A 25969-nucleotide genomic window follows, 5' to 3' on the forward strand; every position below is an offset into this window, starting at 1 on the left:
AGATCATCCAATCACTTCTGTTCATCGTACATCATGCGGTCAGTTTTCGTTAGGTACTGCTTATATTTAATTTTAAATAAAAAAATTTACAATGATTTCTGACTGCACGATGTACGATTAACATATGTGATTTGAGGATCCCCGAGATTCTCACAAAGAGGATCTGGCGAGGATCCTCACTCATTTAAAAAAAAAAACCTAAAAATTGCAATTGGGTCAATAAATTTTTAGGGTCAATAACTTGGTTATCTCTCCTTAAGACAATTTACGCACCCTACAACGATGCTTCTGATTGATCGACGCTTGTTTCCTAGGATACAACGAGCACGTCCTTACAATAGTAGCACTCCAGACTATAAGGCTCTAGTGACTCGCGATTGTATTGAACTCTCTCAAAGACTCACATAAATTTGAAAGGTTCATTTCTCCCAACCACCTAATAAATTTTGGAGACAACTTTTCATTTTCAGGATTCACATCAATGACAATCGAGTGTTCACATAAGGATCGAGTCATCCTTGCTCCATAATGATCCTTGACCAATGCTTTTATTCAAGTGGAACTTGACGTGTCATGATACAAGTAGATAAAATGATATATTTTTCTAGGGATACTTTGGATGCGATCCCTAACTATCAATATTCTTTGATTGAAATCTTGTTTTTTTTTTTCAATTTTTGATCGAAGTCCCTGAAATTAATTTGATAATGTATTTCTACGTAGGTTACTATATTTTTTAAATTAAAATTTTAAATTTATACTTGTTTATATTAATGAGATTTTAAATAAATAAATAAAATCTATAATTTAAGGGATTAAAAATATTAAAACATAAAATAACTCTCCAATATATTGTGTGCATATATATATATATATGTATGTATGTATGTATGTATGTATGTATGTTTGCATATAAACATGGCTACATTCATCAAAATTAACAAAAAAAAATTATTGTACCAAAATATGGGTACATTCTTCAAAATCACACAAAAAATAGTAGATATTAGGCTTAATAACATTAGTGAATTTCTTTGATTAACTTGACATGGATACATTCTCAAATCAAGAAAAAGAATGTACCCATATAAGTTTAAAAATGAATTAGAAAAAAAAATTGAACATATTTTATATAAATAAAATGGTACATTTTACATACAACAAATTGATATATTTAAGAATGGGTACATTTTAAGATTAAACAAATTGAAAAATTACATGAATGGGTACATATAAGATTAAAAAAATTGAAAACCTTTTTTTTTTTAAATTCGGGGGTACAACCTTATTCTAAATTTTTTTTTTTTTTTTTTTTTTTTTTTTTGGAAATGTTTTGAGTTGAAAATTAGTTAGGAGTTTAATAAAGATGTAAGTATTAAAATCTCAAATCAATTATTCATTTTTATTTTAAAAATTATGTAACTGACATGTAAATTCATTATAGCATTAATGCTAAGAACTTTGATCAAAATCTGAAAACTAATAAGGTTTCAGTTGTTAAACATTAGTAACTAGATACCAAATACTAATTTTTTCCATTTTTTGGCACTACATTTATTTTATGATGTGTGGAGTACCCACTTGAATACCGAGCACTTGGAAATTTTTGGCATGTTCCAGGCAATCCTTCACCATGCTTGGCCACTAGTAGCCCATCCTTTTGAGTTGGAAGTGCAGCTTTGGTCCAGATTGATGCGCTTCGCATATGCCTGAGTGTGCTTCTGCCATGGCTTGATTAGCTTCTTCCTCACTTAGGCATCTTAGAAGTACTCATTCAAAAGAGCGTCAGTAGAGTGTTCCTTTGTAATAAAGGAAGCGAGGTGCTCATTGACGTATTTCAGAGCGGTGTCTAAGATCGTTCAAAATCTTTCTATGCTCCAAGTAGTCGATCAGCAGTTGTCTCTACTCTTCAGTGTCTACTAGAAGTACTGAGATGACGTTTGTATCATCCAGTAGCATTTCAGTAACGGGCCGAATCACCCATCTTTGGCAAACTTGCACATATGTGGCTTTGTCTTCTCATAATGCCATATTTGAGGCTAAGTTAGTAAGAGTGTCTGCCATTTGATTTTTTTTTCTTGGCACATGCTCTAGCGTCATGACCTCGAACTTTCGAAGCAGTTGAGTTGTTAGTCGGAAGTATGGGACGAGATCATCTTTCCTTACTTCATATTCAATCAAGAGTTGATTGATTATGAGCTTGGAGTCGCCATATACTTCTAGCGTTGTGATTTCCATGTCGACTGTCATTTGGAATTTGATAATTAGTGCTTGGTATTCAGCAACGTTGTTGGAGCATGGTTGGCTTAGCCGGAAAGAATAGGGTAGTATTTGTCTTTGTGGTGACATGAATACTACTTTTGCCCCCTCTCCGTCTGCTCGTGCGGATCCATTGAAGAACATTGTCCATGTCGAGAAGATGTCGACATAGAATACCTCCTCGTCAAGCAAGTCATCTGAGATTTTCCAATCCACTGAGATTAGATGATCGGTAAGGAAGTCTGCTAGTGCTTGTCCCTTGATGGCTTTAGTTGGAACATAGATGATCACGTATTGATTGAGAAGCAATGCCCATTTTGCTAGTCGCCCAATCAAAACTGGCTTGGACATGATGTATTTAACTAGGTCAGTTTTGGCAACCAAGTGGATGGTTTAAGCATGCATGCAGTGTCTAAGCTTTTGGACATCAAAGACTAAGGCAAGGCACATCTTTTCAATTAGGGTGTAGTTGAGCTCGACCCCAGTGAGGGTTCTATTTAGGTAATAGAGTCATTTTTCCTTTTGGTCTTCATTTTCTTGTGCTAAGAGTGCTCCAATGGAACCTTCTTGTCCTAAGACAGATGGGCTTGCTAAGTACCTTTTTATGCTTTTGAAGGCATTGCGGCATGCGTCATCCCATACGAATGTAGCGTCTTTCTTCATGAGTCGACTGAAAGGTTGACAACGTCTGGTGAGGTTGGAGATGAAGCGTCTTATGAAGGCAAGTCATCTTTGTAGACTTTTCAGCTCATGTAAATTCCTTGGCTCGGGCATGCTTTGAATGGCCTTAATCTTTGACTGGTCCACTTTAATGCCAAGGTGCTTGGCAATAAAGCCGAGGAATTTCCCAGAGGTGACGCCAAATGCACATTTTAATGGGTTCATCTTAATGTTATAGTGTCGTAGTTTGTCAAACACCATTCGTAAATCCTTTAAGTGATCGGATCTCTTTTCGGTCTTAACAACTACATCATCTACGTAACATTCTACATTTTTCTGTAGCATGTCGTTAAAGATATTCTACATGGTACGTTGATATGTGGCTTCAACGTTCTTCAAACCAAAGGGCATTACCTTGTAGCAGTAGATACCTTTTGGGGTGCGGAAGGCTGTTAGTTCTTCGTCTTCGAGAGGCATGTGGATTTAATTGTGCCCAGATGAGCCATCCATGAATGAGAGCGTTTTGTGACCAGTGGTGGCGTCCACCATGATTTCAATAATTGGCAAGGGAAAGCCATCCCTTGGGCAAGCGTCGTTAAGGTCTCGGAAGTCTACACAAACACGTATTTGTCTAGATTTTTTAAGGACAATGACGATGTTAGAGATCCACTTAGGGTATTGCACCTCTCGAATGAAGCCTGCTTCGATTAGCTTGTCAATCTTGGCCTCAATTTGGGGGATGAGTTTGGATCGATAACATATTTGAGTTTGATTTATTAGTCGCGTTCTAGGCTTAATTGCCAGACAATGCAAGGCAATGGTAAGGTCAAGGCCAAGCATTTTCCCATAGGTCCAAGCAAAGATGTCTTTGTACTTTAGGAGCAGTTGGTAGTACTCTTCAATCTCTTCTGTACTTGGTGATGCACTTACGAAGATAGGCTTCGGTTCCCCACTTATACCTAAGTTAAGCTCCTTGATATCATCAACCGTGGCTTGACCTCCATCTTCGAGTTGTGATGGCGCATAAGTGACATCCTTCTCCGGAACTTCGTCTTCCTTGTCCTTTTAGATTGTGATGTGGAAAACGTCTTGGACCTCCTCTTCAATGTCGTCTACTTGGGCTTGTTGGCGTGAAGATTGGCCACTGTGGAAAACTCTTCTTTACCCTCAGTTGTCTTTTTATGTCCAATTCTAAGGTTGCTTGGCGCTTCATCCTTGAAGGAATCGAGCTGCGAACGTCATCTTTTTCTGGTAGACCATCGAGCTTTTCTTTCTTTGGCATTGTCTTCCTCTTTCTAGAAGTCTTCTTGGTCTCTACAAGACTTTCCAAGGTAGACCGTCGCGAAGGAAAGCTATTCATGTTGCTTTGTTTCTTAGGTTTTGACAACCTTTCGAAGACAAAGCTTTGGGATATTGGCGTGTTAAGTCGTTTAAAGACGGAAGTTCATTCTTGACCTCCAATGCGATAAAGTCCTGAAATTCTGGGTTTTGAACGATTCAACCTATCTAAGATTGATGTTCAAGAGGTAGGTTTAGGCTCATCTTGATTTTGTTCAATGCTTACGCTGATGTGTGAGCGCTAGTGTTGTTCACTTTTCCTGAAATCTTCACGGGTGTATTTAGAGTGAAGTCAAGAAGCCATTAATAAGTATCCTTATCGTTTTCCTTTGGTCACTCTTCTGTCGTAGAATTCTAAACCAAGAACATACTAAAAGTCAGGTGCCTACTCACTCCTTTCATCGAAAATTCTACGCGTCGAAGGGTGTTATCTATATCTCCTGGCCACCTCAGTGGCCGTCGAACGTAGATAACCTTCATCGACTGCGTGAATTGAGAAGCAGTCTTAAACACTGGGCTCGGCCTTTAAGCTCTCTAGGTTCGAGTAATGAATCAGGGGACATGGCCGAAGTTTCCTCTCGGCAGGTCTAAAACAATTTCTCTCTGCTATCTTCTTTATGATTTACCTTTTTCTAAAAAAATTTCATGTGTAGCCTTCTTGGGAAATTGAGCTTGACGCTATCCTCTTGAGTACTTCTAGTGTAGCCGGCTCATATGCCGTGTCGGCCGAGCCTTCTATGACCGCGGTCAAATTTGCCTTCCCCAAGTTACAGGAACTCCTATCGCTTTCATCTTACAAGTCCTTCAATATAAATGCCTCGACTCTGTAGGAGAGTGCCTGAACGATCTTGCAGCTGGTGGCTTGCTGAGCACCGAAAGTGTCATCCACTTATCCAATATCCTAGAGCGGACCCGGCAATACTTTACTATTTAAAATGGCTCTCAGAGCCGAAGATAACCTAAAGGCTGTAAAGACCGCTCATGAAGCCAGTCAGCCAGAGGTTGAGGCCATAAAAGTAAAGAAAACACAGCTGGCCGACCTTGATGATCAAATTACCGAGCTACAACATCAAATTGCCGAGCTTCAACGACAAAAGTCGGCCGTTGCTTCGGATCTCGAAAATGATTTTGAAGCGAATAAAGCTCGACTAACAGACTTCGCGCTTGGTGCAAGGCAGATACATCAACTTCAGTTCGATAAAAGAACAAGGCAAGGCGAGGTCACAATGGGTGAAGTAAGGTGGTTGGAACTAAAGGTCACTCTTGAAACCTTCCTTCCTTCGACCCTTTAGGATTTTTGCTTTCGTAATTAATTGTTGGAATCTTTTGTAACTTCTCTTGTACGGCCTTTAATGAAATGAACTTTTATTCTCGTATTTCCCAAGTGACTGGATAGTATTTCTTTAAAAATTTTCCATTGATTGGTAATTTGTGAATTAGACTGGTTCGATATTCAAGGTGGCATGCCCCCTTGTCGAGAACTTTTTGGACGATGAACTGTCCCTCCCAATTTGGTGACCATTTCCCGAATCTAGGATCTTTAATACCTACGGGCAATACGGTTTGCCAAACTAACTCTCCTTCGCCGAATGTTTTTTGAAGGTGTTATGCCCCCTTGCCGAGAAATTTTTGGACGACGAATTGTCCCTCCTAATTTGGCGACCATTTCCCGAATCTAGGATCTTTAATTCCTACGGGCAACACGGTTTGCCAAACTAACTCTCCTTCGCCGAATGTTTTTTGCTTGACACGTTGATTATAGGCTCGCTCAACAAGCTTTTTCTGTGCTATCAATAAATTATAAGCATCAAGCCGAACTTCCTTCAAGTCTTCTAACTCTTATCTCATGGCCTGGTTATATTCGACATTGAACAAACTACTTTGCTCAATTACTCACAACGAGTTTATACTCAGCTCGACTGGTAACATTGAGTCATGCCCATAAGTCAACGCATATGGGGTTGTCCTGGTTGCTGATCGGGGTGAGGTCTGATATGCCCATAAAGCCTCGTTGAACTTCAAATGCCACATACCAGGCTTTTCTTTTATCATTTTCTTAAGAATGCCGATCAAAACTTTATTACTTGCTTCAGCCTGTCCATTTGCTTGCGGGTAATACAGCGTGGATTGTTCGGGTCGGATTTTCAAGTTCGTCATTTATTCTTTGAACCTATCGGCTGTGAAGATTGTGCCGTTGTCAGTTATGATCAATTTTGGTATGCCGAATCTCGTCACAATATTTTGTTCTATGAAATTGCAAACTTCCTTGGATTTTAATTCGGCATATGATTTTGCTTCAACCCACTTAGTGAAGTAATCGATTGCCACCAGTATCCATGCATGTTTAGCTGCCCTAGAAGATGGTGTAATTTTACCAATTACATCCATGGCCCATCTTCTGAATTGCCATGGTTGGTTGACCGAGTGGAGTAATTCAGCTAGAACTCTCTGTATAGGCCCATGAGTCAACGTATATCGAGTTGTCCCGGTTGCTGATTGGGGTAAGGTCCGATATGCCCATAAAGCCTCGTTTAACTTCAAATACCACATACCAGGCTTTTCTTTTATCATTTTCTCAAGAATGCCAATCAAAACTTTATTACTTGCTTCGGCCTGTCTATTTGCTTGTAGGTAATACGGCGTGGATTGTTCGAGTCGGATTTTCAAGTTCATCGTATGTTCTTTGAACCTATCAGCTATAAAGATTGTGCCGTTGTCAGTTATGATCGATTCTGGTACGTCGAATCTTGTCACAATATTTTCTTCTACGAAATTGCAAACTTCCTTAGATGTTAATTCGACAAATGATTTTTGCTTCTACCCACATAGTGAAGTAATCGGTTGCCACCAGTATCCACACATGTTTAGCTGCCCTAGAAGATGGTGTAATTTTACCGATTACATCCATGGCTCATCCTCTGGACGGCCATAGTTTGGTGACCGAGTGGAGTAATTCAGCTGGAACTCTCTGTATAGGCCCATGAATTTGACATTGTACACATCCCTTTGCGCACTCAATATAATCTTTCAGTATACTCGGCCAGAAATAACCCTGTCGGCGAAGCAGCCAACGCATCTTTCGTCTAGATTGATGAGCCCTGCAAATTCCTTCATGTATTTCTGTAATTGCTTGGGCAGCCTCATGTAGGCCAAGTCATAGTAACAATAACACATCCTCACATTTTTGATACAACTCATTCTTATATGACACGTAGTTTGTGGCATGGACCCTTGTCCGTTAGTCGTGTTTATCACTAGGGTTATCGAGATATCGCATAATTGCCCTTCTCTAATTGTCTGGTAATGTCTAGACATCGCAAACCTCTATAGGGTCCTTTCGCTCCAACAACGAAGGTAAGGACATGACTCGTGTACGGATCACACTATCGCGTTGGAGAACTTGCTAATTAACCAAGGTCGGTGATAGGAGCATATTTAGGCGACTTACTTAGCTTGTTTTCGTGCATTTATATTGTTAATTCATAGTTGTTTTAGTAGTTTAAGCCATTTTCGTGTGTTTTTAGGTTCATATGGCTAAGGAAGCAAAAAGATGCATTTTGGAGCAAAATTGGACTTGGAATGGATAGCTTATGTTTGGAGCAAAAGGAATGGACGAAATTGAAGGATTCCTAATCCATTGTAGCCAGCCACATGTGCCCATAATCATTCACACCAAAACCTTGCACATGCTTTCCCATTTCATTATTCATTCACTTTGCACCACCAATTCAGCCACATGCACTTATTCCTTCATTATTTCACCCACATGCTCTCCCATTTCAGATTGCATTCCATTCATTCCACCCTTTAATCACATGCATAAATCAGCCACATGCATCTCCCATCACCATTTCAGATTTCCACCCACCTCCTAGCTGTCATGTTCCCTCTTATTTACCTATAAATAAGCATGCATTTCAGCCACAATTCATTCACACTAATTCATACACATTTCAGTCACAAACTCTTCCATATATTCAGAAAACCATCTCATATACACATTCATTCACGCTAGGAATTCATTCCCTCTCTCTAACACTGCCATACTTCACCATTCTTCATATTTTCTGCCCAAAAACACTCCTTGCCTTCCCCTACATCCATCCCTACCCTAAACACATCATTCTACATCATCCATAACCCCCAAAACTCACCAAAACCCCTTGTGCCGCAACAACAAAGAGGAGGAGAAGAGGCCTAAACGTTCATACAATTCAAGTTTGAGTTGTTGGAATTTTTAGGTGTACTTCCTTTCCTTGATTTCAATGTTTACTTTGTTATTACTCTCTAAGTTTGTTGTAATCATGAGTGGCTAAACCCCTAATTAGTTAGGGGAAAGTTTGAAGCCATGAACATGTTTGAAATATGAATTGATTTCTTCCAATTGTGATTTGTTAAGTTGTGATTGTAATTCAATTATCATGTGTATTAAAAACTTGTTTTTGTATGTTGATTAGGGATGCATACTTAGTCTTCATGCATAAACTCGATGCTAGTTTATAAACGAGTTTCACCTAATCGTCACAAGTTTATAAACATGAGTAGTGAAGGTTGCTAGTCACAACCGCGTTAATTGAATTCTTGGCAAGAGTATCATGCATTCATAGTTACAATTGCCTCGTCAACACTTATAATTTTCATAGAGCATCATGATCTCTCATTGTATCTCTTCTATGCATTCATGTTGAGAACCATTGGAGAATGATTTGAATTGTCGCATGCATCATCCAATTCAATAACATAAGGAAAATTTGAGAGTTAATTAGTGCATCACGGTTAACTTGGGGTGTTGAGCATCATAGTTAATGAAAAGCAATTGGAGAATCGATTCATATATAAATGTGTCATGTGTGGAGAATAGACCTCTAACTAATCCATCCATCATCTTGTTTCTCAAATCCGTTTATACAATCTGCCTAGTTTATTAACTTGTTTTGTTAATTCAATTTTCGTCAAATCAAAACCCCCCTTTACTTTCTTGTTCTTTGGTGCTTAGAATCTGTTTAATTTATGTTTTAAAGTGTTTTGAATCAAGCCATAATCTTAAATTCGTCCAAAATTGGGTTTAAGGTCAGAAACTGCCTAATTAGTGTTTTTAGGCAGTTTTGAGTCTTTTGAACTTGTTTTGAGTCCTTTGAGTCTTTGTGAACGTTTTTAACTTTGTTTTTATGTTTTTGAGTCAATTTAGAGGTTTTAGCAAGCCCTCCTAATCCCCGGTCTAGAACGATCCCTACTTGCATCCTTACTACAATTTGACAACAAGAGGGTTAATTTGTGTGCTTAACTATTTTCGCATCAGTCGGGTGTGCTCCTTGTGACACAGGTATTTCTCAGCCTAGTTTGCCCCCCAGGAGTTGTGTTCCCGAGGCTATTTGAGCTAATTTGTTTACGTTAGTGTTTCAAACTCGTGAAATGTGTTTGAAAGTAACGTCATTAAAAGACTCGACCAAATAGCTGACAACCATGTGATAAGGCGCCAGAGTGCAACTCATGCAACGAAAAGTCCCATTGAGTTGGTTAATCACAAGTTTGGAATCATCGAAAATAAGGACACGAGTTGCCTGCAAATTGTGTAGAACACCAAGGCCGATGATAAGGGCTTCGTATTCGGCCTGATTACTCGTACAATTGAAATCAAGCTTGAGAGAAAAGTACCAGCGACTGTGATTCGGGGATTGAATAATGATCCCAACGCTAGCCGAGACTGAAGTGGTAGAGCCATCTAAGTACATCGCCCAATAATTATCACGTGTTTCCACCATGCTGATTTCAACGTCATTGCCCCTAAAACTGTATGATGAGGGATGTTAGGCTAAAAAATCAACCAACTCTTACTTTTGACAGCTTTTTAGGGCACATATTGTAAAGTGAATTCAGACAGTGCCATTGTCCACTTTCTTATTCGACCTTTTACTATCGATCGAGTAAGCATGTAACGAATAACATCAGTTTGGTTGATGATCTGAGTGACCGACGGGAGCATGTAATGCCTGAGTTTTGATGCAATGAAAAATAAGGCTAGACAGAGCTTCTCGACGTCAGAATAATTAATCTCTGGTCGGTTGAGATTTTGGCTAAGATAAAAAAATGACATGTTCTCGCCCAGCATCGTTATCTTGTGCAAGAAGGCATCTGATGGATTCTTCGGCCGCTGAGATATACAGCTTGAGAGGTGTGCCACGTCGTGTTGGGATAAGGACGGATGGAGTCGTGAGACCTTGATCTGTGTAAACGCCTCTCGGTGTTCTACACGCCGTTCGAAGGTGTCAGAATCCTTAAGTTTCAAGAGCATGGAGAAGGCTTTCATTTTTCCTGCCGAATTGGTAATAAATCGACGGAAAAAGTTAATCTTGCCGAGCAATGACTGTAGTTGTTTCTTGGTCGTCGGGGGTGGAGCGTTGATGATTGATCAAGCCTTATTTTCGTCCACCTTAATACCACGATAATGTACAAGGAATCCTAAAAAATTACCGGCTGATACATCGAAAGCATATTTGGCGGGATTCATTTTAAGGTTGTGCTGGCGCATACGCAGGAAAGCCTAACGGAGATCATCTAAATGTCTCTGCCGAAGTTCTGATTTGATTACAACATTGTCAATGTAGACCTCGACGGTGGTACCAATCAAATCATGGAATATAGTATTCATGGCCTGTTGGTATGTGGCACTGGCGTTCTTGAGGCCGAATGGCATAATGACCCATTCGTATGTGTTGAGTGCCCATGGGCAACAAAACGCGATCTTATGGACATCAGCCTCGACGATGAAAATCTGGTTATAACCAGCATGTCCATCCATAAAGGATAAGATCTCGTGGTTTGCTGCCGCATCAATTAACAAATCTGAAATTGGCATTGCATATTCATCTTTAGGAGTTGCAATGTTCAAATTTCGAAAATCAATACAGATACATAAGGCACCATTTTTCTTTAAAACTGGGAAGATGTTTGCTAACCATTCGATGTATCGAGCTGTCTGAATAAACCCAACTTTTAAAAGTCGAACGAGTTCATCTTTTATGTCTACTTCGGTTGAGAATCATCGAGGTGGTTGGCGGAATGGTTTACACTTAGGTTTAATGCATAATTCATGTTCAACTAGCGTCGATTTAAACCAGGCATCTCATGGTAACTCCAAACAAAACAATCCTTAAATTTTTTAAGCAAATTAAAAAGCTTGGTTTTTACATGTTGGGGTAACAAAGCACTAATGAACAAAGGTTGTTGGTCTTCGGCAGTTCCAACATTTATTTCCTCTAAAGGATCTTTGACTTGAGGTTAACTATCCTCGAGCTCGGCTGGTGCAGCCTAAACTTTGTCTAGTGATAGTACTGGGCTGTTGTCTCTTTCGACCAAAAATTCGACTAAGTTTACACCCAAATTTGGTTGCTTGGAAATAGCATACCAATTGGCCAGCAGTCGTTCCATGGTAAAAGAAATTGCGGCCCAGCATCTGTCTCGTCTGCCTTTAGACATCAGTGTCTACGATCAGATCGACCAACCCAAGTCTCGTCGAATCCTAATGGACAGTCTCGGCGCCTACCTCGATTACTTTTTGTACCAAAATTCGAGTCGGTCGTCCTTCCTTGTTCAAACCTTGTAAGGTAATATAGCCGACGTGATCATCGTAATACCGTGCCTGAATCATATTGGCTTCAAAACGACTGATTGTCGGTCGAATGAACCGCAACTGATTTGCCGTCCCAAAGGATGAGAACATGATATGATGAAGAAGGAATGCAATTTGTTTGATGTATCCAATCCCGACCGAGCAATGCATTATACTCAATCTTGGAGTCGATGATAAAGAATACAGTTATGTGATTGCGACCTGCAACGCTTACCTCCAAAAGAAACACTCATTTAGTCTGGGACTTATCGTTGACGAAGCTGCTTATGGTTATGCCTTCTGGAATGAGTTCGTCGTTAGATCGTCGTAGTGCCTTCATGACGGATACAAGCATGATATTGACCGTCGCCCCACAATCAACGAAAATTTTGGAGATTGGATAACCTTCAATGTGAGCCGTGACATACAATGGCTTCAAATATTGAAGATTAACCGAAGAAGAGCAGAGAAACAGTACGGCCAGAGCTGCTTTAAGTTTGTCGTCTTTACTCGCCTGCCCATCTTTTTCGGTGGTGATGAAATCGACTTGTGTTGCTTCCTCGGCAACTACGTCCCCATTCGAGAAATTTGGTTGGTGTGTGGTTGGTTGAAATTTAGTAAGTAAAACATGGACCATGCTAATTTCCATATTTTCGAGGACTGAAGGGCCTATCGGGTCTTAGTCGTCGTCCTCGGCATTATCGAGTGTAATATTATGCTCTAGAGCATCCTCGACCTGATCATCTTTTGCCTCATCGGGTATTTGCTTTTGTGGTATGTCAATTGAACCTGTTTCATTCTGGTTGTCATCCTCGAGTTTGTTTGTTACTAGGGTTTGATTTTGTCCCTGCAGTGCTTTACGGGCTCGTTCTTAATAGGTGATTTGGGCATCCCTTGTGTCTAGGTAGGCATCCAAACACACCACACAATCCTTCTCATTGGCCATCAGGCCGAAGAGAGATACGGTCGAGAAAACTTCGAAATGATATCGTAAATACTAAAGGTCTTCGAGAGAAAACTGGAGCTCGGTGGTATTTATGTCTATGTATGGGTCAACTTCGAAGTCGAGGATCCGAGCTTCACATATATGCTAGAACCTGGCCTTCATTGCCAGATCAATGGTTTTCTAGATAATCTGTTCAGCATTAGGGCAAGTTAGTTCCAGGTCGAGGGCTTCTTAACATGCCTTAAATAGGCCGTACAAGTCATTAGCAGAATGTTTCTTGTGAAATTCTCGCTTGTACTCCAAGGATTCGTTGAGGAATAGAGGGTGTAGATTCCATTAGACTCTTATTAACGGCTTTTGCGGGGGTAATGAGGGAAGCTTGCTTTTAGCTTCTTGCTTGAAACGAGCTTTCATCTCCCCAGGCCGAATGAGGAGTTTGATGCACTTCTTGAACTTTTAATAGTGGTTTCAAAGTCACAATCAATTACCTTTTTCCCTTAAAGTAATTCAGTCATGATTATCGGGGGTTGTCGGTTATCTCCAATTTCTTCTGCTTCTTTCGACTGTTATTTGGTAGCCGAAGTAGCCTGTGTTGCTTGTCGTCGAGCCATGCATTTTATCCACTAGCGTCAACGTTTGTGAGATTTGGATAATGCTATATACATGCCGATAGGAAAATTGTAACTATACCAACGTTGGTTACGTGGCTCAGGTGGCTTGAAGGTTTTTTGATTCGCCGATGAACTCGAGCTGCCAGAGTTATGCAAGTAATAATCCTCATTATAAAACGGAATGTCGAAATCAAGAAGCCGTCTGGCTAAGGTTGGGTCGTTCGTTCATATTTGAGGGCCGAGCCTATCGAACATCTTCTGGCGCTGGCATGTGCCGAGTACCTTTAGAGATGTTGTCGCGGTTGTGGATGGTTGTCATGGTGTTGGATCCTGAGGTGGTTTCTCCTTTGGTTCGGTTAGGATAACGCGTGCTTTAAAACAACTGCACAAAACCATCGGTCCATCAGTTTCTTCTGTACTAGAGTCTGACATAGATTCAACTATGGCCGATCCTGAAAACTCTGTAGGTGGTTCGTTTGAAAATAAACCAATCTTGAGTCGTTGCCAAGAGTTCTGCTTTGGGACATGTTGTATTGGAACGAACTCGGCCTTCCCTTTCCCTTTGCTCTTGGGCAAATGAGCATATATCATGCCAACTGTCGTTGAGGGGAAAGGATCAACATCGACAATCAGCTGTTTTTCAGGAAATTTTAGCTTGCCTTTATCAATCCAGCTTTGAATAGCATCACGAAACACGACGCAGTTATTTGTGGTATACTTATTCGAGTTATGGTACTTGCAATACGTTTTTCCTTTCAGCTCTTCGGCGTTAGGAATGTTATGTCCTGGCCGAAGTTTGATGATCTTTGCCAACAACAATTGGTTGAAAATTACATTGGCCTTGGTAATATCAAAAGTGTAAACTTTTGATGTTTTAATTGTCTCTTTAGAGGCCGAGAGTATTTTGGCATCCTTGGAATTAATTTGAGCCAATGCCTTGCATACGTATGGTTTATCTACCACTATCTCAGCCGTGTCTACACTGGTGTATTAGGAATCCTCGCATTCGGCCAATGCGTAGTTAACCATAGGACTTTTGTAAATTGTTCCCCAGGATGAGGACTTTGAGATCTTTTCCTCTCGGAGCAAATAATTATATTGCTCGACGTGTTGGGCTAGTTCGTACATATCTAGGAAGTTTGCCCCCAAGAATTTCTTTTTATATTCCACATCCAGGTCGTTCAAAGCGATTCTGACGAATTCAACTTCAAGGAGAAGTACTCGGCACCAATTTCTGGAATACTTGAACCTCGTTAAGTATTTCATTAGCAACTCGTCAGATGCTTGAGCCATCCTAACCAGTGATGAAACTGACATTTCCATCCCTAGTCGGTAGAATTGTTCATGGAACTTTTCGACCAATTCCTCCTAGCTTTGGATGGAATTAGGCGGGAAATTGATGTATCAAGCAAATGCTGAACCTGTCAGCGAGAAGTTGAATAGTCACAATTTATGAAAGTCACTATTAACATCTCCACATTGCGCAATAAACCAAGCTACATATTCTAACGAAGATAGGGACGATTCGCCAACAAAAATGATGAAGTTTGGGATTTTAAAACCTTTAGGATATTTGAACTTCTCTACATAGGTTGGGTATGGATGGATGAATTTTGGGAACTTCGGCCTCTTTTTGAAGGCTAAATCGATCATTTTTTTAACCTCAACTAAATCAACAGCTGGCATTTCCGCTTCTTGGTCGAATTCATTCGTTTTGCTGTTTGATCGGCCTTTTTTTTCCAAATCAATCGTTCTAACCTGAGCAGATCCTGTCTCAGCATGTATCAGTAATAACGGATTACTCTTAAGTGAAACTTGTCGTAAACGATCAACGAGTCCACCTCGTAAACTTTATGACTCGCCATTACTGCGTGTTACCTCAAGTATGCTTTTTACTTCTCGATTGAAATTCTAAGATTTCTTTTCAAGTCTTCTCTGGAGAAACGATCTAGTCGGTGATCAGAACCTTCGCCACCATCCTTATCGCAGTCCTCGATTATTCATTCAACAAAAATTACTTTTTTCGCTCTGGTGAAGATTTCCACATCACAAGCGTGTCCGCCAAGACTAACTTTCTTTTCTCAGCGTGTCGCACTTATGGGTTCAGGTGTAATGGCAACAGGAAGATTATGTGCTTGTGACAGGTCATCATGATTTGGGTTTTGGATTATAGGTCGTTGATTTACCCATCCCTATTTTCTTTTTTACTGACCGTGTCTCAATGGTCATGAACTTCATAACTTTAGCACTGGGTCCCACCGGGAGTGCCAAAATGTTGATCCTAAAAACTACCAAGCCTACATTGCGCGCAGGCCGAGTAATTAATAAGCTAACTACGTCCTTCAGTTGATGCGGGTATGCCAACTCGTCGGCCGAGCTCGGTCGAGGAGTGAAATGTGTTGATGTTGCATTAAGCGCGTTGCTGACTTCTTGATCTTGCGACTGCAGCCGAGGAAGGAACACACCTCGACGTTCGGGTTCTAGAGCCTGAAGACAAGGCTACTAGTCTTGCGAAGTTCATGGATCGTCGGCGCCGGGTTCGGTTAGGGTGATTATATTCATAAGAGTATAAGCATGTCGAACTGGTACCAAACTATATGGACACAAGTACTCAAAAGAGATGTATGTCTTTATGGTAAACATGGTTCGACCGTCAGAATGCTGAACTCTAAAACTTACTTATGAGTATCCAATCATAAAACAACTCGGCGTTCAATGTGCCGAGCCCAATCATCTGTAACACCTCATTTCGTCAAGAAGGCTAATGAGATGAACTCTGCCAACAAGAATTCAAAGATCCTTCTTGGCCGAGACTTGGATAGATAACCAGTCGGCGTTGATGCAGTGCTTTTATCCAAACTGAAGGTGCTCCGGTGTCGGCTGATTCTACAGCAACAGTGTTGTTTATCCAAACTGAAGATGTCACCGGTTGCCTTCACAATAATATTTATCCAAACTGAAGATGTGTTGGCGGAAAAAGAAAATAAAAATCTCAAGGTTGTTGAGAGGTTTCGTGCAGAGCGAGAGTTTGTCCAGGGCAATTTATGTGTTGAATTAAGGGGGTTTAGAATGATGCACCCCCTTCTTATTTATAGCAGCTAATCTCATCATGGTTGAGCCAGAACTACACTCGGATTAGGATTCTTTAACCTAATCTAACCAGGTCTAGGCCAATCTTACTTCCATTAGGACTTCGATTCAACCTCTTTATTCGGCCATGTTCACTTCCCGAATCTCAGCATCCTCATTCCATTAAGACTCCTTATTATACTAGGATTTGATTTACCCCATCAATCCGCCTCATACTAGGACTCGGCCAATCTTAACCAAGCGGCCCATAATAACTAGAATTTGCGATGGTTCTAGAAACATATTGTTGGGCCGAGAACAACTCCTAACTCGGCCCACACCAATATTTTAGACCGAAACACTTTTATAGTAATAAACTATAATTTTAAGAAATTTAATTACCATTTCATTCGAGAGTATAAAGTTTGAACGCCCTGAAATTTGTGGAAGCTCAACACCTGAAATATGAATAGTGACAAAAAGGGCTCAATTGTTGAGAAGCATTTAAAATAAATAATTTAGAGGAAAAAAAAAAGATTTGTAGTATCATTTATGGTTTTTGCTAAGATACATATATTTACAAAGATAAACTTTGTCTCACCTTGAAGAGAACAAGTAACCATGCTAAATTTGCCTGATGTTCCAGACTTAAATATTTATTGTTGTGTTCGTACTTTCAAAGTCTCCAAACAGAGTACATGAAGATATTAAATTTTTTTTTTTTTTAAATGAGTAGAAGAGCACCGATAAATTCTTAATACAGAGAGCTAAATAAATATATGTCTAAGCTTGTAGGGGTTTTTTAATTTGATCTAATAGATGTAGAATTTAGGTTTGAAAGTAATTAAATGTATATCATAGATTTCAAACTGCAATATAATATTGATTAATGCGAACAAAAGTATAAAAAAAAAATTAAAATATATGAAATTGAGGACTTACTTGGATTGAGAATTTACGTAATGTCAGTTCACCGCTGTACTTTCATGAACAGAATAAAGGGTTAATTATACAATTTAAGACAGTGAAGAGACAAATTGGTACATCATTTCCCAAAATGTGATGAAATGATGTTTAAAGATTGTAAAACTAAGTAAACAAATCACAAACTGCACATCATGTGTATTAAGAAGATGGGTAAATTATATAAAACTTATTACCAAATGAAAATAATTGAGTGTGAAGTTTGATTAAACTTCACACTTGATTTGTGTTGTCCACATGCTAAGCTTGAAAATTTATCACACGTGAAGAGGCGTATTAGAGTATCAATCCCACATCGAGAAAATGAAGGATTCTACTCTCCATATTGTCAATTGGTTTTACGATAGAACGACTACCACAGAAAAGTATTTTCCCGATAACACTTGTTTCCTAAGATACAACAACCACTTCTCTATCATAGTAGAGAGTATCAATTTTAGAAAATGAGGACTTTGCATATGTTTATAAGTAATTGGGCTATTCCTTATATTACAAATTGGTTTTATAGTAGAACCTCAAGTTTCTTCATGGTAACAGAGCAGGTTGTCATGTGCTCTACGTCACCTAATTTGTGATGCACACATGCTAGATTTGAAAATTCGCCACACATGAAGAAGCATGTTGACATTATCAATCCCACATCGAGGAAATGAAGGACCTTGCATGTGCTGATAAGTAGTTGAGTTACTCCCTATATTCCAATTTTTTTTTTTTTAATGAAACCACCACTACTAAAAAGTGTTTCCTCAATGAAATACAATTCGTCACCTAAAACCCTTATGTACTTGGGCAAAGTTCGTGATGCAAAAATTTGCGCAACGAAAAATATAACTTCGCAACGGAAATAATTTTCAAATGCGACATCTTCAAAATTATAATTTTAGTTATTTTAATTAGCTAGAGCATCAGGCAACCCCGTTCCACCCTCCCCCAACCCCAACCCCAACCCACCCACCAAGCCCTATGGATTCAAGCATAAATTCGCTTACCCAAAAAATTTGAGGCACATTTGAACATTGAGACCATAATTATCACAACTACATTTAACATTGAGAACATAACTATCATAACCACATTTAACATTGAAAACATAATTTTTCCAAGTCTTGTGCAACGAACACAAATGTCTAACCTTCAAGAAAAAGTAATGTGCAGACCATATTTTAAGATCAAATTTACAAATCATATGACGTGTCACAAGTATGTTTAATTTAAATCCTCATTGATTGCTTATACATATCAATTAAAGACTCGAAAATATCATTATTTTTTTAGTCTCATACTGACAAGGTTAATAAATAACAAAAATAAACCTCACGATTTATATGAAAATACTTTAAAAGTTCAAATAGAATCTACTTGTAGACCTGGAGATTTTTTTGTTCCCTTCTCTCAATACAAAATAAATTAATTTTTCTATTTTTCTAATTTTTCTGTGTCTCTATATTATTGACTTTGAAGTGTTTTCTTCCGTATTTCTTATATAAAGTTCCAACACATTTTTTCGTGCCACCCAGGGTCATAAAAATTTCAAGACCGACACTGCTTCACTCCTACAATCTTCGCCAGCAACGATGATGATGGTAATGATGATAAAAATAACGATGATGAATAATACTAAGAAGAAGAATAACAATAACAAGAGAACAACAACAGCAGAGGGAAAGAATATACTGCCGAATGAGCAATACCAGAAAGGGCAAGCACACAATTTACTTTACTACTAAACTGGGATGACATCATTCTTTGATGCATCATCACATCTAAACACATGACCCTCAAGGCTTGGTAGAAAGATACATCATCACATCTGAACACATGACCCTCGAGGCTAGGTAGAAAGATACATTTCCTATCGTGATCGGCTCAGGTGGAGGAACAATCATCATTATTGAGAGTATTAATCTTAGATCGGAAAAAAGGGACCTATACCAACTCCAATTTATTGTCTTCAAATGACCCAAGTATTTGGTTGGTTGGGTCAAACTATCTTAAGGGTAAACTTTAGGGCGCATAGGAAAGGCTGACTATAAACAAATGCAAATATTGGGTAAGGATTGTGGAGCCAAAAATAATCACAAGACGACACGTGGATTTGTGGGTCAAAAGGATAAAATTACCCTTGAGGCACATCGGATTTCCTACGCGCGAGCAGTGGACAATCATCCATCAATCAAGTCAAAAGTGCCCAAAAGAAGTAACAAATTCAAAATTATTTCATCCATCCTCATCTTATATTTCCTACAAGGTAATTATTCCATAACCTTCAAAACATTCCATATAAATCGAGTTAATTGGCCAATTAATGGATTTATTACCTAATTAATCCATTAGTTGCCAAATAAATCACCCGTTACACTAAAAAATTACCCAAAAGGCCGGCCACTCTCTCTCCCAAGAAGGCCACTCTCTCTTCCAAGTCTCTTGCAAAACTCTACAAAACTCTCCAAATACTCTTCCCTCAAAATTCTAACTTTGGCATCAGAGGTTTTTCGGCCAAAGCCCACCCCCCCACCCCCCCCCCCCCCCCCCCCCAAAATTTATCATGGGCGCGTGAGGCTTTTTGGCCTTGACCAAATGTGTGATTTGTTTTGTAGGTGCAATTTTGTCCAAAAAGAAGAATGCAGAAATTTGCATCCACAAAATTGATCTACAAATAACTCAATTGTTTCTTTCTTTCTATTTCACATTCATTAACTTAATAGGATTAAACATGTAAATTCCATGCTTCATCAAAGCCACCACCATTACAAAAGCTTTCAAACCATAGAATGAAAACAATTAAAGGGAAACAAAACCTTAAACTATATACCATGTTAAAAGAAAAAAAACACCACCACCCGGCCAATCCAAAATTCTAACATTAGGTGGTCCTAATCAAGGTACGTTAGGCGCTAATCAGCTGGTGGGTTGTGAGCTAGCACCCATGTGCTTAGACGGGACTTAGACAGATTTGAATAAATTTATTATATATCAAATAAATAAGTGCATATTTACACTTAAAAACACTATACTTGTATTGAGAGTTTGAGTTTTATTATTCTAATTAGATTTATTATTTTAACATACACAAATATCATAATTTATGCTTTAGTGTTTTAGTGAATTTGATGGTATGAGGTGAAAGTTCAAGCGATTAGGACTTCGTAGTACTTTGCAAATAAATTCTCTCAAAGACTCACTTCGTAGTGATTAGCGAACCACGATTGTATTGAACCCTCTCAAAGACTCACTTAAGTGTGAAAAGTTCCTTTCTCCCACCCATCAAAGAAATTCTGGAGACAACTCTTCATTTTCATGATTCACATCAATGACAATTGCATCTTCAATATAAGAGAAGTCACTCTTGCCCCAGAACCAGCCTTAACCAATGCTTTAATTCAAGCGGAACTCAATGTGTCATGATACAAGTGGAGAAATAATTTTTTTTTTTTATGTCACTACACTTATTTCATGACATGTGAAGTACCCATTGAATACTAGTCACTTGGAAATATTTTGTCCACCAATAAGACGGATTGAACTTTCTCCAGCATGTTCAGATGGACAAACCAATGTAAGCATTGGTAAAAGATGATAGACAAATAACTCAATTATTATTATTATTTTTTTTTTTTCTATTTCACATTCATTAACTCAATATGATAAAACTCGGATGACATCATCATTTGATGCATCATCACGTCTCAACGCATTACCCTCGAGGCTGGATGGAAAATTACATTTGGCCCACTTGTATCCTGTCTTGATCGGCCGAGGTGGAGAAACAATTCTCATATAGTTGAGAATATCAATCTCACAAAAAGATAGAAAAAAAATGTTGTACGTGTTTATAAGTAAGTGGGTTATTCTCTATATTCCTAATAGATTTTATGGTGGAATTTCAAGTTTCTTCATGGTATTAAAGCATGTTATCTTGCATATGATTCCCAACAACTACACTTGTTCTATGTAGGGATGGCAATTTAACCCATCAAATCCGATCCCTGCAGGTAACCGATTCGAATGGTTCGATTTCAAGCATAAAATTTCAGATATTTTACGGTTATGGATAACCGTCAGGTGAATTATTTGGTTTTGGGTTCGGTTATGGTTATTGGGGTATCCGTCCCAAACCCATACCTAAAATCGAACCATTTCATCTATGAATAAAAAAATTATAAATATTCATTATATGAAAAGGAATTGTTAATAATTATTCATTATTAAATACAAAATTAATTATTTACTTTTATATCATTAATAATAGGTATTATATGCTTATAAATGTTTTTTTAGTAATATAAATTTTTAATATTACTTATTAGATGCATTGTATCAATTGTATTAAATAATAACAATTTATTTAGTATCGTTTTTTTAATATTCTTCATGTGGTTAAATATCATAACAGGAAAAACCGTTCCCGATCAAAAATCGGTCACCCAACGGGTTCAGTTATGAGGAAAACCAGTTCGGGGATTCTACGGGTTCAAGTTTGGAGAAAATAAAATGGTTCGGGTATGGGGATGGCACATCCGAACCCAATCCACCCTGTTGCCATCCCTAGTTCTACGTAACCTAATTTGTGTTGTTCACGTAAGAGGCTAAAAAACTTGCCGCACGTGAGGGGCCATGTTAAGAGTATCAATCCCACATCGGAGAAATGAAGGACCTTGTATGTGCTTATAAGTAATTGAGTTACTCCATATATTGTTAATTGATTTTATAACAGAACCTTTACTACAGAAAAATGTTGTTTCGGCGGCATACAATTTGTTGCGTAAAACTTTGGGCAACAAAGTACATATTTCCTCACATATTTGGTTTTCAAATTTTTATTTTGTTTATTTATTAAAATTTCGTGATAGTAGGCGGAGAAGCAATCATCTTTGTTGGGTGTATCAATCCCACATCGAAGAAATGAGAGACATTATATGTGCTTATCAGTAATTTAGGTACTCTTCATATTACTAATTAATTTTATGGTGGAACCTTAACTTTTTTTTTTAATCATCGTATTTTCATTTCTCTTAAACAACTTCCATTACACTAACTGTGCTTCCTTCTTTAATATACCTGCAAAATACGACGTTTTAGTTTGAAGTACAAGCACATGAATTTGCTTCTATCAAATTGGAACTACTTAATTGTATGGAAAAGCTTACAAAGCTTATTCACACCACGTATATAGTATCAGTAGTCGTCAGTTAACCACGCACATTTAACTTCCTATACTAAATCCAATCTATTGTTTAAAAATAACCGAAGTATTTGTTTACTCAGATTTAGTACCGGGTTGGTTGGTTGGTTGGTTGGCATAGGAAAGACTGACAAATGCCGTACATTTCAACCAAAAAAATCCAATCAAATCTGTACATTGGCCACCCAACTTCACGTGCCGGTTTACTTCCAGAGAATATGAACACTGGCTATTCAAAATTACACTATAAAATCCATACAACGGGTATTTAAGTTTAATTCATCTATAAGAAATATAGATTATGAGGGGAAACATCATGAAGCCTACCATTGTAGAAATTAAAAAAGAGCTTCAAGGTAAATTAATAGCTTGATAACTGTAAATTTACACTAAAGAAAAATTGTATGATAGAGCTATTACCTTTCTTTCAACCGCATCATGCAGTCATCACTTGAAAGGTTCCTCTCGCCCAACCACCTAATAAACTCTAGAGACAACTCTTCATTTATAGGATTCACATCAATGACGACCGAATGTTCAACATAAGGAGTCGCCATTGCCTCGACGTATCACCCACCACCACCCAACCCAACCCCGCGCCCCCCCCCCCCCCCCCCCCCCCCCCAAAAAAAAAGAGCTGTCAAACCCCATTTAATTTGTTATGGACACAACTTCTTCACTCCTACCAGCATTGCGAACAACGATGAGGATGATAACAATAATAAGAAGAACAGAATGAAAGAATATACTGTCAAAAGAGTAATACCTAAAAGCGTAAAGTCCACAATTTACTTTACTACTAAACTGGGAATACATGACATTCAGAACTACAGTTTGGTGATATTCCTCTTCACTTGGAAGTGAGAGGTCTAAGTTCAAATCTTATTGATGGCAAATTCAATACCAAATTAGATTGCCCATTGTATGACTTATTTGAGCTCCCCCTTCCCAAGTGTAAAATATTTGATGTACTAAAAAAAAAAAGGATTACATAATTCTTTGATGCATCAGCACATCTCAATCCGAGGCTGGCTGGAAAGATACATTTGGCCCAATGACACCCTATCTTGATCGGCTCAAATGGATGAAGAATCGTCATTGTTGAGAGTGTCAATCTCACATCGAAAAAATTAGGATCTTGTATGGGCTTATAAGTAATTGGGCTATCCCTATATTGCCAATTGATTTTATAGTGGAACCTTAAGTTTTTTCATCGTATCAGAGCAGGTTATTCTGCGTGTACGTCCAACAGCCACACGTGCTCTACATCACCTGATTTGTGTTGTCCAAATGCTTGACTTAAAAATTCACCACACACGAGGAGGCGTATTAGAACATAACTATCATAACCACATTTAACATTGAAAACATAATTTTTCCAAGTCTTGCGCAACGAACACAAACATCTAACCTTCAAGAAAAAGTAATGTGCAAACCATATTTTAAGATCAAATTTACAAATCATATGACGTGTCACAAGTATGTTTAATTTAAATGCTCATTGATTGCTTATACATATCAATTAAAGACTCGAAAATATCATTATTTTTTTAGTCTCATACTGACAAGGTTAATAAATAACAAAAATAAACCTCACGATTTATATGAAAATACTTTAAAAGTTCAAATAGAATCTACTTGTAGACCTGGAGATTTTTTTGTTCCCTTCTCTCAATACAAAATAAATTAATTTTTCTATTTTTCTAATTTTTCTATATCTCTAAATTATTGAGTTTAAAGTGTTTTCTTCCGTATTTCTTATATAAAGTTCGAACACATTTTTTCGTGCCACCCAAGGCCATAAAAATCTCAAGACCGGCACTGCTTCACTCCTACAATCTTCGCCAGCAATGATGATGATGGTAATGATGATAAAAATAACGATGATGAATAATACTAATAAGAAGAATAACAATAACAAGAGAACAACAACAGCAGAGGGAAAGAATATACTGCCGAATGAGCAATACCAAAAAGGGCAAGCACACAATTTACTTTACCGCTAAACTGGGATGACATCATTCTTTGATGCATCATCAAATCTAAACACATGACCCTCAAGGCTTGGTAGAAAGATACATCATCACATCTGAACACATGACCCTCAAGGCTGGGTAGAAAGATCCATTTGGCCCACTAGCATCCTGTCGTGATCGGCTCAGGTGGAGGAACAATCATCATTATTGAGAGTATTAATCTTAGATCGGAAAAAAGGGACCTATACCAACTCCAATTTATTGTCTTCAAATAACCCAAGTATTTGGTTGGTTGGGTCAAACTATCTTAAGGGTAAACTTTAGGGCGCATAGGAAAGGCTGACTATAAACAAATGCAAACATTGGGTAAAGATGATCTACAAATAACTCAATTGTTTCTTTCTTTCTATTTCACATTCATTAACTTAATAGGATTAAACATGTAAATTCCATGCTTCATCAAAGCCACCACCATTACAAAAGCTTTCAAACCATAGAATGAAAACAATTAAAGGGAAACAAAACCTAAAACTATACACCATGTTAAAAGAAAAAAAACACCACCACCCGGCCAATCCAGAATTCTAACATTATGTGGTCCTAATCAAGTTATGTTAGGCACTAGTCAGGCGGTGGGTTGTGGGCTATCACCCATGTGCTTAGACGGGGCTTAGACGGATTTGAATATATTTATTATATATCAAATAAATACTTGCATATTTACACTTAAAAACACTATACTTGTATTGAGAGTTTGAGTTTTATTATTCTAATTAGATTTATTATTTTAACATGCACAAATATCATAATTTATGCTTTAGTATTTTAGTGAATTTGATGGCATGAGGTGAAAGTTCAAGTGATTACGACTTCGTAGATTTTTACAAAATATTTTTCAAAGGTCGTATGAATTTACAGTGTATTTTAAAAAGAAATAACGTTGTCAAACATATAATATAAAATGTATTGGTTGAATAATACACTATTCCTTTTTTAATTAAAATGCTAGGTAGCACAACCTGATTAGATAATAATTAAAAAAAGAAAAATAAAAATAGGGAGTTGGTCACGTGGGAAATTGAGAGAAAAAGTGTTTCTTCTTCATTGGAACCAAGGCCCAAGAATAGCAGAGCCTTGGTGGTCTTCTCTGTTATCGTTCTCGTTTGAAATTAGATCTTTCTTTTTGGCAAACCTTCTGTTGCACAACATCTACACATTCATCGTGGTCTTCCCTTTTCAACCATCTACACAGACCGTTGGGTGGTCCTCAGAGGTCCTCACAGATGCTTCTTCCGACTTCCAATGGTCTTGGGGCCATAATTGGATCTGCCTCTG

This window comes from Pyrus communis, chromosome 9 (genome assembly GCF_041283825.1).
Source record: "Pyrus communis isolate YQ-2024b chromosome 9, ASM4128382v1, whole genome shotgun sequence".
Taxonomy (NCBI): Eukaryota; Viridiplantae; Streptophyta; class Magnoliopsida; order Rosales; family Rosaceae; genus Pyrus; species Pyrus communis.